The following is a 16,165-nucleotide window of genomic DNA, read 5'->3' as shown; positions in this document are numbered from 1 at the left end:
GGGCTTTGGTACGCAACGCAATGCACTGAATCTCCACAAGTCTCTCTCGCGCAATGATGTCAGTGGTCACGTGGAAAAAACCGTTACAAATTTTGAAGCGGCAGCAGCAGGGACCGAGTGGGACTGAGCGGAACGACACAAAAATCTGAGGTAAGACAACATAACGTCTCAAATAAACTATTAACTTTTTGAAAAGCTATGAAACACCTATTTAATGTCATAATAACTTTAAGGTGTGTGATAATGAATAAATGACGACGGGCCTAAGCATCGTGTTAATGCGGCCACAATATTGTCAATTTAACGGCCTGGAGAAATAATTCCGGGTGTACCACTTACTACACCTTTTCCACATGTACTATTTCAAGATATTTTGCCGTTTTTTATCCTTACTGTGTGTGCGCGTGTGTTTGCGCACACACACAGAGAGAGAGAGAGAGAATTTAGTAAAAAATGAAAAGTTTATTTTTATTCATATTTTATAACGCATTGTTTTCTAAATTGCAATATTTCTCTGCATATAGAGGCAAGAATGAGCTCAGAGCTGATTCACTGGAAAATCCATGTGGCTGACTGGTTGATGGCAACAGTTTCCAGGTGATCATCCCTACATTTCAAGGTTTATCTCACAAAAATGCACACTCTGTTTAACTTCCCTATTGCAGCAAAACAGACATTTTCACAGTTAAGCAGATATGACATTCTACTATTGAATCCTGTTGTTTTAACAGACAATGGAATTGATGCAGACACTTGAATGAACCTAACTGAAAACTATGATACCTAAAATATTCCCTAAATTGAAGGATCAAGTTAAATTCATAAGATTAGAAGAAAACCTAAAGACTGAGATGCCTACCAAGACCACAAACACCATTCATGTGTAAGTTTATTACATCTACTCTTAAAGTTTTAAAAAAGTATGTGGACACCTCTATTAATTATTATTAACATTTTTTAATTACTTAATAGGTTGTACTGAAGAATTCAGTGACTAGCATTTTCTCACATGTATGTATTTAGTTGACACTGTTATCCAAAACAACTTACATTGCTTTAAACTTATATTGCATTCCCGTTTTGGAATGGGATGCCCATCAACTTGTATAGGTGTGATGGTTAGGTTTCCACATACTTTTAGCTAAACTATATTGCTATCATTACAAATTACTGAGCTGTTAGTAGTACCATTATAACATGCACCTCTCTGCAGTTTTTTGTTTCTGTAGGACTTGATTTGGTATTTCACATGGATCAATCTCAACACAACGTATTGCTCAAACAGGGTGACCAGAAATTTATCAGCTACCCCACTAGCAATACAAAAAAACTTAAGGAGAGTGGAGATTTTTTTTCTTTATAAAATGTATTTATTACTTTTTTTTTATCACAAAGCAAATGGAGTTAAAAAATAATCTGTTTGATCAGATGTGCACATATATATGTTAATTCCCACAGTGAAGTACAGGTAAGTGCATAATTTTAAAGAAAGATGGAGGGTAAAATTGCCTCTCTTTAATTTCAGGTAAAGCAAGCAAACAATACAACAAGGTTAGTTTAGCCCTGGTTACCAAAAACCAGTCTTAAGTGACAAGACTGGAAGAGTGTATTTAAGAACGTGTCAAAGAGCCCTGCATTATAACATAGCCCAGCCTTTTATAGTATTTTAAATAATATTATTTTTAAAGGAGTCATGGTGTCACGGACAGAAGGAGACAACGTAATACAGTTCACAAAGGTTTATTATTGCAGGTGGCAGAGATGGGGAGAATAAACAGGTTAGTAGATTGAATGATGACAGGTTGAATGAAATCAGCTGGATGATAACAGTCTCTTTGTATTTGTAGATGATGGTGAGCGGATTGGTCTGGACTGAAGACAAAGGATGATGAAGGTGAGGGATCTCAATTATGAGACGAACAGGTAAGGAACCAGGTAAGTGACACATGGCATGAGATGCTTAAAAACTAATTCAAGAAAGATCACATTTGGCTGGTATTGAAAGACTAAATTAAATTCGTAGCAGGTTTAGCAAAGTAAGGAAATGGGTTATTTTACCAAGGGTCCAAGGACTTGTGACACTAAAAATATGGCAAGTATTGTAGATGTAAGTATGCCAAATGAAATAACACCTTTTCACTTACATAGCTAATATATATAAACTGAAGGGCTCTTTGACATGTTCTTACATACACTCTTCCAGTCTTGTCTCTTAAGAACTGTGCCCGGTTGCATAAAGCACCTTAAAGGGTTAGTTCATTTATTACTGACCCTCATGCCGTTCTACACCTGTAACACCTTCATTAATCTTCGAAATGCAAATTAAGATATTTTAGTTGAAATCCGATGGCTTCATAGCCAGCAATGACATTTCCTCTCTCAAGATCCATTAATGTACTAAAAACACATTTAAATCAGTTCATGTGAGTACAGTGGTTCAATATTAATATTATAAAGTGACGAGAATATTTTTGGTGTGCCAAAAAAAACTAAATAACAACTTATTTAGTGATGGCCAAATTCAAAACACTGCTGCAGGAAGCTGGTGTAGTATTTTTGGCACAGAAATACAGTACTCCGTCATTCGTCCAACTCGTGTTTTGAAACTTTGGCCATGTTTAGCATGAGAATCCAACCCTTTAACAGTGTAAATAAGTCAGAATATAGCATTATACCCCCCTTTAAGCTTCAGAGCGTTATGAATCAGCGTGTCGAATCATGATTCGGATTGCGCGTCAAACCACCAAACTGCTGAAATCATGTGACTTTGGCGCTCCGAACTGCTGATTCGACACACTCATCATCACTATTTAAGTCCTTATTTTGTTTTTCTGGCACACCAGAAATATTCTCGTGGCTTTATAATATTAATATTGAACCACTGTACTCACATGAACTGATTTAAATATGTTTTTAGTACATTAATGGATCTTGAGAGAGGAAGTGTCATTGCTGGCTATGCAGGCCTCACTGAGCCATCGGATTTCAACAAAATATCTTAAATTAGTCCACTTTCAAATAAAATTTTCCTGATAATTTACTCACCCCCATGTCATCCAAGATGTTCATGTCTTTCTTTCAGTCGAAAAGAAATTAAGGTTTTTGATGAAAACATTCCAGGATTTTTCTCCTTATAGTGGACTTAGGTGGACCCCAAACGGTTGTGGGTCAAAATTAATTAGTTTCAGTGCAGCTTCAAAGAGCTTTAAATGATACCAGATGAGGAATAAGGGTCTTATCTAGCAAAAAGATTGGTCATTTTCTAAAAAATCAAATGTATATGCTTTTATAAACAAATGATCTCCTTCAAGTGGTTCCGGCAAAACCGCACTTCCGTATTCTTCAAAAAGCTTATGCTGTATGTCCTACGCCTTCCCTATTCTACTTACGGAAAAAACGGAACTGGTGCTGCATTCGTTCCATAAGTTGAATAGGGAAGGCGAAGGACGTATAGGGTATGCTGTTTGAAGAATACGGAAGTGGCAGAACCACTTGAAGGAGATCATTTGTTTATATAAAAGCATATACATTTTAAAAACAAATTAGAAAATGACCGATCGTTTCGCTAGATAAGACCCTTATTCCTCATCTGGTATCATTTAAAGCTCTTTGAAGCTGCACTGAAACTGTAATTTTGACCTTCAACCATTTGGGGTCCAGTGAAGTCCACTATAAGGAGAATAATCCTGGAATGTTTTCATCAAAAACCTTCATGTCTTTTCAACTGAAGAAAGAAATACATGAACATCTTGGATGACATGGAGGAGAGTAAATTATCAGGAAAATTTAAATGGAAAGTGAACTAATACTGTAAGGTGTGATTTCTCCTTAACTAAGGGAATGACTTAAGGGTGTTGTATAATACCTGTTTTCTTAGGTAAAAGAAACCGTTAAGTGTTTCACGACAGCAATCCAGGTTTTGCCATTATAAAATTCTGCTGTTGCCATGGACACGTTATTTGTTAATACTAAAATTGGGATTTCTGCCGTCATTCACTCACACTCATGTCATTGCAAACCCATAAGACATTCATTCATCTTTGGATAACAAATAAAGATATTTTTAATATTCTCTCATCATTTATGTCCATTCATTGAAAGACTGAATAAGGCTGTTTTGGAAGCTTGAATGTGCGCGCAAACACAAGAACCAATGAGATTTGTTCTTGCACGTGATGCACACATTTCCGCATCCGTTGACCATAAGAGATATAAATACGTATGTAATTCCATCAATGTTTATGTGAATAAACACCTAAATTACAATTTGTTCATCATATAAAGCAGTCGATCGTGTCTTGTTAGAATACTTGGATTGAACCTGCTCACTCCTTGTAACACTTGGGGAAAAAGGTGAAGTTTTCCAAACCTTATGTTATACTTAGGGAAATGACAGTTAAGGGGCTTTATGCAACACATCGTTTTTAAAAGGATTACTTAAGGGATATTCTTAGGGTTTATGATGTTTCGCCTAAAGAAACCCTTAAGTAACACTTAAGGGTGTTGCAGAAAATAACCGTTAAGTTTAAGGGAAACATAAGGGCGATCTTATGGGAAAATTACACTTAAGGTGCTTTATGCAACCGGGCACTGGTATTTTGTAACAATGGCTGAGCACACCTTGTTGAATTGTTCGCTTGTTGGAGACCTGGAAATATAGAGAACTGTTTTTACTCTCCACCATTCTCTAAAATTACACACTTGCTTAATAATATATTTCTTTTGTTTTTTTAGATGGACAATCTGTCTGACCAAGATGTGTATCAAAAGAGGTCAAGGGCAGTTGGGGTAAGTGTCCCAGACAGAATCAACTTAAGTTTTTTAAGAATAGCAGACATATTTTTGTGGGTAGATTTATTCAGGAGAAGATGATTACAGCATTGGGATCCACTTGGATAAAATGAAAACCAAATGCTTGGAGATCACCAAATCCTTTTAGAGGACTAAATGACACGGACAAAGAGTGAGAGGACAGACTATATGAAACATCACTCCACAAAGGAAATATTATCATTATATCCAGCCCTTAATGTCCCCTCAGTTGTGAGTAAAATTGTGTTTCAAATTGTGACTTAAAAGCAAATAATAATGGAAATTATGTATCATTTAATACGTTTATATTGAATACATACATGTTATACTGAATATAACATTATTCTCTTCTTGTTTAGGAACCACGTACACCCAACCCTGTGCTGTATATACTGTAAATGGTGCCTTGTGTAACAGGTATACAAAGTATACTAGTAAATATTGTTATAATTCACACAAAATTGTTCATATACGTTTTATGATACCTGATCTAAAGGTGCGCTTCTCCTTTAAGTGATGCGAGGTCACAGTATGACCTAATTTCCTGTCCTGTCTCCTCCTCTTCCCTTTTGAAATGTGATTCGATGGAAGAGGTAGGTTTCTTTTGTCATCCTGTTAATTTTATTTAATCCTAATGTTAATTATATCTTTTATATCTTTATTTCAACCCAATATGTATATGTAAAGTACTGTTTTATCTATCATTGGGATTATTTTTGATATTTTACATTCTTTGAGATATATTTCTGTCTTTATGTGAGACCAGCACATGGTAATGGAGGCGCACCATATTTGTTTTATAGAGTGTTATAAGGGCCACTCGATCTGAGGCTGCTTATTTGTCTCTGTTAAACAGGTATGTTTTCTGAATATTATTATTTTCCTTATGTTCATGTTTTCTTCCGCCCTTTTGAAATGTGATTCGATGGAAGAGAGTGTTATAAGGGCCACTCAATCTGAGGCTGCTTATTTGTCTCTATTATACAGTAAAAAGATCCAGTGAATCGACTGCTTGCTGTCCCGTGTCTGTTTCTGCATCCACACAACGTAACAACGCAGACCAAGTTTTAATACCCGGTGTCGCTGGCCGCACATCACGCTGGGCATGGCGAGCCGCACGGGTTACACTTGAATGCAGTCTGTTTTAGAAATAATGATGCAAGGGGAGAAGGTCTGTGAAGTAGACGATATGACCAGGTCATATGACCATGTTATTCTAATGACAATGTACTTCATCTTCAACCTTGAATATGCTTCAAAGCCGAGAAACACTCTAACATTATTTGAAAAATAAAAATGTCCTGTTTAATGTCCTGTTTAAACATTATCTTAAAAATTATATATAAATGAAAAATTTAATAATATAAAAATGATAGATATTCAGCTACATTCTGTTAAAAGTTGATGGAAATGTATAGATTAATGAATGAATTAATTTATTTATTTGATTGTTTATTTATTTATTTATTTGAATTATAAAAAACAATATTCCTTTTTTCTCTGTCCATTGGTGCCTGTGCTCACATTTTATATTTATGTATTAAACATTTTATAGACAATCATTGTGTTCTGTATTCAGTGTTTTGAAATGGGATTAAGATATAGTTATACAAGTTATATATAAGACATATAGTTAATGTATAATTTATATTATATTTTAATAATTATTATTAATATATGTTATTGCTATCTAAAAGGAAAAGGTTCAAAATGGAACCTTAATGGGGCTTTAATGCACCTTTAAGTGAAGGTTCCAATTAGAACCTTTTTAAAAAGGTTCAAAAATGAACCTTTAAGGTTCCCCCACAGTTGCAATCGCCAGGAACCTCAAAAGGTTCATTTTTGAACCTTTTCTTCTTAGAGTGTACCTTTAAATATTTGACAATGTAACATTTATTGAAAGCTGATGATTTATTACAGTTTTGTACAACATATGTATTACATTTTTATCAATAATCATGCTTTGCAGAAAACACTAAAGACTGTTGAAGCATCTGAAAAAAGAAAAACCCTTCTGAAAATTCTTGAAGAAAGAAAGGCAAGGAAGAGAGAAGCCCCACTTTTTGAAACAGACCCCCCCCCCCCCCCCCCCCCCCCCCCAAGAAGAGAGATTACTTTTCTGACAGTGAGGACGAAGATGATGGAGGAGTTGTACCTCAAAAAACATATGAGGATTTGCAAAGAAAATACAGACACATAAAGAAACAAAAGCAAGACTTTCAGGAAGAGCTGGAAGAATTCAAACATAAGTAAGATTTTATGAATAATTAACAATTTCCATTTGTTTACAAACATAGCCTATAATAAGAAATTCTTAATAATGAAAATTTCAGAATCTTAGGAAGAAAATCTGATAAGAAAAACTTTTTTCTGTTTCTTGTTCTCTACAACACCAAAGATTAGCTGAATTAGAAAAGGAGAAAGGGGATCTGGTTGCAGAGCTGGCTACATACAAAAGCCTTAACATTACACTGCAGCAGAACCTAAATGAAGTGCTACAAAGAGCCTTCTCAAAAACAGGTATTGTTCCAAATCTTGATGGATGGCCATTAAGTTCTCTCCAGTGATGTTATATTGGGTTCAAATCCAGGCTCTGACTGGGACATCTATGGACATTCACAGAGTTGTCCCTACACTTGTGTTGTCTTGGCTATTTTGATTATCTAAACTCTGGTTTTTGTTTTGTCATTATGGAGCATCTAGACTGTGGAACTTTAAGACATTTTAGAATATGACTGAAGCATAACAAAATGTATTATTGTAAGTAAAAAAAGTTATACATAGAGAGATATATAAATAGATAATACATAGTAATTGGTATGAAAATATATATATATAATATATATATATATATATATATATATATATATATATATAGAGAGAGAGAGAGAGAGAGAGAGAGAGAGAGAGAGAGATGCATACTGCATTTTCAAGTAATGAAGTGATATTACACTCAAATAGAATATGACTTCACCCTTTTATTTTAATGCATTAATATATTTGTCCCTACCATTGTTTGGTTGGTTGCAGGTCCATCTCTTCTTAACAGACCTTCTGCACCTTTTCAGAGCACACCTTACGGAGGACCAGATGAGCTGCCCAATAGTTCAGAGGGCAACAACTCACCTCTGAATAAAAACACTTCTGAATCAACTCTGAGCCTTTATGAAATAAAGGATGGCAAGGTACATTAGAACAATTGTCAAGCCTTTTTACCTCATTTGTTTTGTCACATCAAAAAGTTCACTTTGCTCCCAATAATGGTAATAATATACTTATTATTGTTACGTGTACTGGTATAGAGATGAGGCAGATACGGATTTCCACAATGATACACACTTCTTTAATTCAACAAGGCAGGAAACACCAAACATACACTTTATCACAACATAGAACGGACAAGGAGTGCAGGGAGTGAGTATTATAAAGGGAGTGCAGATAAGAGTCCAGGTGCAGGTGATCCGTGATGATGGGGAGATGACGAGGGAAGTGAGTGCAGGTGTGGAGAACAGGAGGATCATGGGATATGGAGTCCGGGAGACAAGGGATCTGTGACAATTATAATACTATTATATTATATTACATTATATAACGTTAATAAGTATATTACCATTTTATATATATATATATATATATAAAATATATAGTAAATATTTTAAAAAAATTTTTAAAACTTGCATATTATTGCTTTTTTGTTGGTTTTGATCACTTCTATTGTCTTAAATTTGTAAGTCCCTTTTGATAAAAGAGTCTGCTAAATGACTAAATGTAAATATAAAATAATCCACACTCTTAGAAGAGGTCGAACCTTTGGAGTTCAATAAAGAACTTTACAGTGCAAATATGAACTTCTAACTATCAAAAAGGTTCAAAGTTGAACTTACAGGTAAACTGGTTATTTGGAAGTTCTTTTTAGAACCTTTGTTGTGGTAACAGGGTTCATATTAGAACCTGTGTATAGTTAAGGTTCGTTTATGAACCTTTTCTAATATGATTGGAGTGTACAGTCGATACAGTGTTTCATCTGTACCCCCCGACCTCCCCGCACATTTCTATAAATTGCATCATAACATTGAAAGACACCATGTTTTTTGTCCATTTTTAAAGCATAAACTAAGAAGACCAAGAATAAAAATTCAGTTTTACATTCATAAATGGACAAGAAGCTGTTCAATGTTAAATGGAGAGGTGACGTGAAATTCTTAGCCCTAAAAATAGACTGTGTTCAATATCTTTCGCTTAGACAACCGAAAAAATATTCCCCAATTGAAAAGGACACTATGCAGTTTTAGAGCAAAAATCATGAGTAAAGTGTGATGCACAGGCAATTTATTTTACGTGTTTCATCTCTCCTTCTGTTCCAACTTTATCTACTTTGTTATTAGCTCATGTTTTAGAAAACATTTCATAATTGTATTGTGTAAGGTTTCATCAGGAAGATTATTTTTTTCTTTATTTAGTTTATTATTATCATTACTACTACTACTACTACTACTACTATTGCTTTTACTACAGCTGTTGTTAATCATTGTGCTGAGATTGCTTGTGCCTAAATGTTTTTACAAAATAAGAATACTGACAAATAACTAGCAATTCAAAAGTACATTATTTTCACTAAAAGTAAACGAGATTATTAATATTGTTTCGTTTTTAAGCATGAATAAGCAAATCCTTCAAAATGCTTTAAATGTTTTCATCTGGGCTTTGGTACGCAACGCAATGCACTGAATCTCCACAAGTCTCTCTCGCGCAATGATGTCAGTGGTCACGTGGAAAAAACCGTTACAAATGTTGAAGCGGCAGCAGCGGGCCCGAGTGGGACTGAGCGGAACGACACAAAAATCTGAGGTAAGACAACATAACGTCTCAAATAAACTATTAACTTTTTGAAAAGCTATGAAACACCTATTTAATGTCATAAACTTTAAGGTGTGTGATAATGAATAAATGACGACGGGCCTAAGCAGACACGTCGTGTTAATTCGGCCACAATATTGTCAATTTAACGGCCTGGAGAAATAATTCCGGGTGTACCACTTACTACACCTTTCCCACATGTACTATTTCAAGATATTTCCCGTTTTTTATCCTTACTGTGTGTGCGCGTGTGTTTGCTCGCGCGCTCGAGAGAGAGAGAGAGAGAGAGAATTTAGTAAAAATGAAAAGTTTATTTTTATTCATATTTTATAACGCATTGTTTTCTAAATTGCAATATTTCTCTGCATATAGAGGCAAGAATGAGCTCAGAGCTGATTCACTGGAAAATCCATGTGGCTGACTGGTTGATGGCAACAGTTTCCAGGTGATCATCCCTACATTTCAAGGTTTATCTCACAAAAATGCACACTCTGTTTAACTTCCCCATTGCAGCAAAACAGACATTTTCACAATTAAGAAGATATGACATTCTCCTATTGAATCCTGTTGTTTTAACAGACAATGGAATTGATGCGGACACTTGAATGAACCTAACTGAAAACTATGATACCTAAAATATTCCCTAAATTGAAGGATCAAGTTAAATTCATAAGATTAGAAGAAAACCTAAAGACTGAGATGCCTACCAAGACCACAAACACCATTCATGTGTAAGTTTATTACATCTACTCTTAAAGTTTTAAAAAGTATGTGGACACCTCTATTAATTATTATTTACATTTTTTAAATACTTAATAGGTTGTACTGAAGAATTCAGTGACTAGCATTTTCTCACATGTATGTATTTAGTTGACACTGTTATCCAAAACAACTTACATTGCTTTAAACTTATATTGCATTCCCGTTTTGGAATGGGATGCCCATCAACTTGTATAGGTGTGATGGTTAGGTTTCCACATACTTTTAGCTAAACTATATTGCTATCATTACAAATTACTGAGCTGTTAGTAGTACCATTATAACATGCACCTCTCTGCAGTTTTTTGTTTTTTTGTAGGACTTGATTTGGTATTTCACATGGATCAATCTCAACACAACGTATTGCTCAAACAGGGTGACCAGAAATTTATCAGCTACCCCACTAGCAATACAAAAAAAACTTAAGGAGAGTGGAGATTTTTTTCTTTAAAAAATGTATTTATTACTTTTTTTATCACAAAGCAAATGGAGTTAAAAAATAATCTGTTTGATCAGATGTGCACATAATTCCAACAGTGAAGTACAGGTAAGTGCATAATTTTAAAGAAAGATGGAGGTTAAAATTGCCTTTCTTTAATTTCAGGTAAAGCAAGCAAACAATACAACAAGGTTAGTTTAGCCCTGGTGACAAGTGACAAGACTGGAAGAGTGTATGTAAGAACGTGTCAAAGAGCCCTGCAGTTTCATAAAACCTTTTATAGTATTTTACATAATATTATTTTTAAAGGAGTCATGGTGTCACGGACAGAAGGAGACAACAGAGGTAATACAGTTCACAAAGGTTTATTATTGCAGGTGGCAGAGATGGGGAGAATAAACAGGTTAGTAGATTGAATGATGACAGGTTGAATGAACTTAGCTGGATGATAACAGTCTCTTTGTATTTGTAGATGATGGTGAGCGGATTGGTCTGGACTGAAGACAAAGGATGATGAAAGTGAGGGATCTCAATTATGAGACGAACAGGTAAGGAACCAGGTAAGCGACACATGGCATGAGATGCTTAAAAACTAATTCAAGAAAGATCACATTTGACTGGTATTGAAAGACTAAATTAAATTCGTAGCAGGTTTAGCAAAGTAAGGAAATGGGGTATTTTACCAAGGGTCCAAGGACTTGTGACACTAAAAATTTGGCAAGTATTGTAGATGTAAGTATGCCAAATGAAATAACACCTTTTCACTTACATGGCTAATATATATAAACTGAAGGGCTCTTTGACATGTTCTTACATACACTCTTCCAGTCTTGTCTCTTATCTGTGCCCGGTTGCATAAAGCACCTTAAAGGATTAGTTCACCCAAAAATGAAAATAATGTCATTTATTACTCACCCTCATGCCGTTCTACACCTGTAACACCTTCATTAATCTTCGAAATGCAAATTAAGATATTTTAGTTGAAATCCGATGGCTCAGTGAGGCCTTCATAGCCAGCAATGACATTTCCTCTCTCAAGATCCATTAATGTACTAAAAACACATTTAAATCAGTTCATGTGAGTACAGTGGTTCAATATTAATATTATAAAGCCATGAGAATATTTTTGGTGTGCCAAAAAAACTAAATAACAACTTATTTAGTGATGGCCGAATTCAAAATACTGCTGCAGGAAGCTGGTGTAGTATTTTTGGCACAGAAATACAGTACTCCGTCATTCGTCCAACTCGTATTTTGAAACTTTGGCCATGTTTAGCATGAGAATCCAACCCTTTAACAGTGTAAATAAGTCAGAATATAGCATTATACCCCCCTTTAAGCTTCAGAACGTTATGAATCAGCGTGTCGAATCATGATTCGGATTGCGCGTCAAACCACCAAACTGCTGAAATCATGTGACTTTGGCGCTCCGAACCGCTGATTCGACACACTCATCATCACTATTTAAGTCCTTATTTTTGTTTTTCTGGAACACCAAAAATACTCTCTTTATGCAACCGGGCACTGGTATTTTGTAACAATGGCTGAACACACCTTGTTTAATTGTTCGCTTGTTGGAGACCTGGAAATATAGAGAACTGTTTTTACTCTCCACCATTCTCTAAAATTACACACTTGCGTAATAATATATTTCTTTTGTTTTTTTAGATGGACAATCTGTCTGACCAAGATGTGTATCAAAAGAGGTCAAGGGCAGTTGGGGTAAGTGTCCCAGACAGAATCAACTTAAGTTTTTTAAGAATAGCAGACATATTTTTGTGGGTAGATTTATTCAGGAGAAGATGATTACAGCGTTGGGATCCACTTGGATAAAATGAAAACCAAATGCTTGATGATCACCAAATCCTTTTAGAGGACTAAATGACACGGACAAAGAGTGAGAGGACAGACTATATGAAACATCACTCCACAAAGGAAATATTATCATGATATCCAGCCCTTAATGTCACCTCAGTTGTGAGTAAAATTGTGTTTCAAATTGTGACTTAAAAGCAAATAATAATGGAAATTATGTATCATTTAATACGTTTATATTGAATACATACATGTTATATTGAATATAACATTATTCTCTTCTTGTTTAGGAACCACGTACACCCAACCCTGTGCTGTATATACTGTAAATGGATGTGCCTTGTGTAACAGGTATACAAAGTATACTAGTAAATATTGTTATAATTCACACAAAATTGTTCATATACGTTTTATGATACCTGATCTAAAGGTGCGCTTCTCCTTTAAGTGATGCGAGGTCACAGTATGACCTAATTTCCTGTCCTGTCTCCTCCTCTTCCCTTTTGAAATGTGATTCGATGGAAGAGGTAGGTTTCTTTTGTCATCCTGTTAATTTTATTTAATCCTAATGTTAATTATATCTTTTATATCTTTATTTCAACCCAAACTTATGTGTAAAGTACTGTTTTATCTATCCTTGGGATTATTTTTGATATTTTACATTCTTTGAGGTATATTTCTGTCTTTTATGTGAAACAAGCACATGGTAATGGAGGCGCACCATATTTGTTTTATAGTGTTATAAGGGCCACTGGATCTGAGGCTGCTTATTTGTCTCTGTTAAACAGGTATGTTTTCTATATTATTTTCCTTATGTTCATGTTTTCTTCCGCCCTTTTGAAATGTGATTCGATGGAAGAGAGTCATATAAGGGCCACTCAATCTGAGGCTGCTTATTTTTCTCTTTTACTCAGTAAAAAGATCCAGTGAATCGACTGCTTGCTGTCCCGTGTCTGTCTCTTCATTCAACACAACGTAACACAACGCAGACCAAGTTTTAATACCCGGTGTCGCTGGCCGCACATCACGCTGGGCATAAGCGAGCCACACGGGTTACACTTGGATGCGGTCTGTTTTAGAAATAATGATGCAAGGGGAGAAAGTCTGTGAAGTAGACGATATGACCAGGTCATATGACCATGTTATTCTAATGACAATGTACTTAATCTTCAACCTTGAATATGCTTCAAAGCCGAGAAACACTCTTAACATTATTTGAAAAATAAAAATGTCCTGTTTAAACATTATCTTAAAAATTATATATAAATTAAAAATTAAATTATTAAAAATAATATAAAAATGATAGATATTCAGCTACATTCTGTTAAAGGTTGATGGAAATGTATAGATTAATGAATGAATTTATTTATTTGATTGTTTATTTATTTATTTATTTGAATGATAAAACAATTTTCCTTTTTTCTCTGTCCATTGGTGCCTGTGCTCACATTTTATATTTATGTATTAAACATTTTATAGACAATCATTGTGTTCTGTATTCAATGTTTTGAAATGGGATTAAGATATAGTTATACAAGTTATATAAGACATATAGTTAATGTATATTTTATATTATATTTTAATAATTATTATTAATATATGTTATTGCTATCTAAAAGGAAAAGGTTCAAAATGGAACCTTAATGGGCTTTAATGCACCTTTAAGTGAAGGTTCCAATTAGAACCTTTTTAAAAAGGTTCAAAAATGAACCTTTAAGGTTCCCCCACAGTTGCAATCGCCAGGAACCTCAAAAGGTTCATTTTTGAACCTTTTCTTCTTAGAGTGCAGTTAAGAAGCATGTGATAATCTGGAACATTTATCACCTTGTTTTTAATATTAAAATCTTTCAAAAAACCAATGCAGGTCTTGTGGTAGGCAAAGTACTTCAGTCAAGGAAAAGCACAACATTTACAGCTATCAACGGGAATAATATCTTCTTTCTCTGGTCCTTAGGAATAATGCTATTTATATTACGACCCTTGCTACTGGTGTGAAGGGTGGTAATTCTATGGGTGAACAAAAACTTCCCCCATCCCTGGTCAACAAAGATCAACCATATCCTTTTTACATTCCAGCTAATTTGTGCTACCCATAAAGGAATATTTAACCCAGAAATGAAAATTATGTCATCATTTACTTACCTATGTGTTATTTTAAAACTTGTATAAGTTTCTGTGGTAATTAAAAGATGATATTTTGAAGAATGTTTGAGGGTCATTCCATGTCAACTACAGGTCCTCAGCTATATATATATATATATATATATACACACACACACACACACACACACACATACAGTATACATATACCTTAAAATTAAGATACTGAAAGAAAAGATTAAGACCCAAAATCTTAATCTTGGATAAAAACTTGAACAGTGCAACTGTGAACTGTCACCATGTAATTGTTATGGGTACACAGGAGGTCGGAGACACAGGTAAAAGTTAGGATATTTATTGAGACAACCAGCGCAGTAACAGGTGAGTATGTGAAATTAAGTTTCCAAACAGAACATATATCAAGGCAGGAATACTTTACTTGATCTTCACACCAGGTAAGATGAGGACGTGGAGCCAAACAGAGGACATATCAAGACGATGACCAGGAAAACAAGAACATGGACTGCACACAGACACTCACTGATGAATGGAGAACATCGAGGATTGAGGAGACAAACAGGAAACAAGTAAGGAGTCCGCAGAGTAAGCATTCAGTTAAGTATGCGTCAACGAGACTGGACAGAGACGGAGTGACTGTGAGTGCGTTTTGTAGTGCTGCTGATTGGACTGGTGATGAGTGTCAGGTGCATGATCAGTACTCTGAGGGAGTGTGACGTGATTGGCTGGGTGCAGAGCCTGGTGTGTCTGTGACAGTAATGCAACAAAAGGCTTGTTTGAGATGAGCAAATTCTGCGCAGAATCGATCAACGGTGACCACCGCGAGATGCATGCCGGTTAGAAATGTGTCCGAGGGTGGTCCGCCTTGCTCTGATGTCATGCTGACGTGTGTCAAAAACCTCTCGCGAGGGCGAGGCGGACGTGTCGGATTCTGCAGTCGAGCGCAGTTCCTCTCCACAGACTGCGCTGACCAAAAGCACGATGGGAAACGACTTGATGACGATACAGCTTAAAGCTTATTGGTTTAAACAACCGTGATGTATTGATCTCTTTTAAAATGTTTGATTTTGAAACACTAATACCATGATTTTATGCGTATAAATTATGTGTGAATATTCCAAAAGTCTCTGAGAGTGCAATCTCTCTGGGTTATGTGATTGTTATCATATTTATAAAAATATATAAAAACATGTCTGTAATTAAAATAAAAATGATTGATACACACATCCTTCGAATGGAAATAAATATCAAGTACTTTGGGTGTATTTTTCATTATGTTTATTTTAATTTAAAAGCAACAGAACGTAAATTACATCCAGTTTATCAGCAACACAGCGCACGAGTGTGAATCCCGCGATATCCGCC

General features: G+C 35.1%; 3 long non-coding RNA genes across 8 annotated transcripts; all 3 read left to right on the top strand.

The window, feature by feature from the left end:
- Nucleotides 1-113: 113 nt before the first annotated feature.
- Nucleotides 114-5,873, top strand: LOC137003050 (uncharacterized). Of its 5 annotated transcripts, none has more exons than XR_010891934.1 (8): nt 114-150; nt 525-597; nt 732-883; nt 4,735-4,788; nt 4,879-5,229; nt 5,327-5,405; nt 5,616-5,668; nt 5,800-5,873. It is a non-coding gene; the product is annotated as an uncharacterized lncRNA (long non-coding RNA). The 5 variants fall into 5 exon arrangements; XR_010891935.1 differs by having other exon boundaries at nt 4,735-5,043; nt 5,172-5,229; XR_010891933.1 differs by having other exon boundaries at nt 4,735-5,229.
- A 2,748-nt stretch (nt 5,874-8,621) lies between these two features.
- Nucleotides 8,622-10,884, top strand: LOC137003610 (uncharacterized). Its single transcript, XR_010892006.1, has 4 exons — nt 8,622-9,660; nt 10,042-10,114; nt 10,249-10,400; nt 10,730-10,884. It is a non-coding gene; the product is annotated as an uncharacterized lncRNA (long non-coding RNA).
- Nucleotides 10,885-10,904: 20 nt separating this feature from the next.
- Nucleotides 10,905-14,151, top strand: LOC137003608 (uncharacterized). Of its 2 annotated transcripts, XR_010892005.1 has the most exons (6): nt 10,905-12,589; nt 12,680-12,844; nt 12,973-13,033; nt 13,131-13,209; nt 13,420-13,470; nt 13,597-14,151. It is a non-coding gene; the product is annotated as an uncharacterized lncRNA (long non-coding RNA). The 2 variants fall into 2 exon arrangements; XR_010892004.1 differs by having other exon boundaries at nt 10,905-12,844.
- The last annotated feature ends 2,014 nt before the right edge of the window (nt 14,152-16,165 follow it).

This window comes from Chanodichthys erythropterus, chromosome 16 (genome assembly GCF_024489055.1).
Source record: "Chanodichthys erythropterus isolate Z2021 chromosome 16, ASM2448905v1, whole genome shotgun sequence".
Classification (NCBI taxonomy): domain Eukaryota; kingdom Metazoa; phylum Chordata; class Actinopteri; order Cypriniformes; family Xenocyprididae; genus Chanodichthys; species Chanodichthys erythropterus.
The sequence above is the reverse complement of the archived record's forward strand: the minus strand, read 5'-3'. Positions and strand labels throughout refer to the sequence as shown.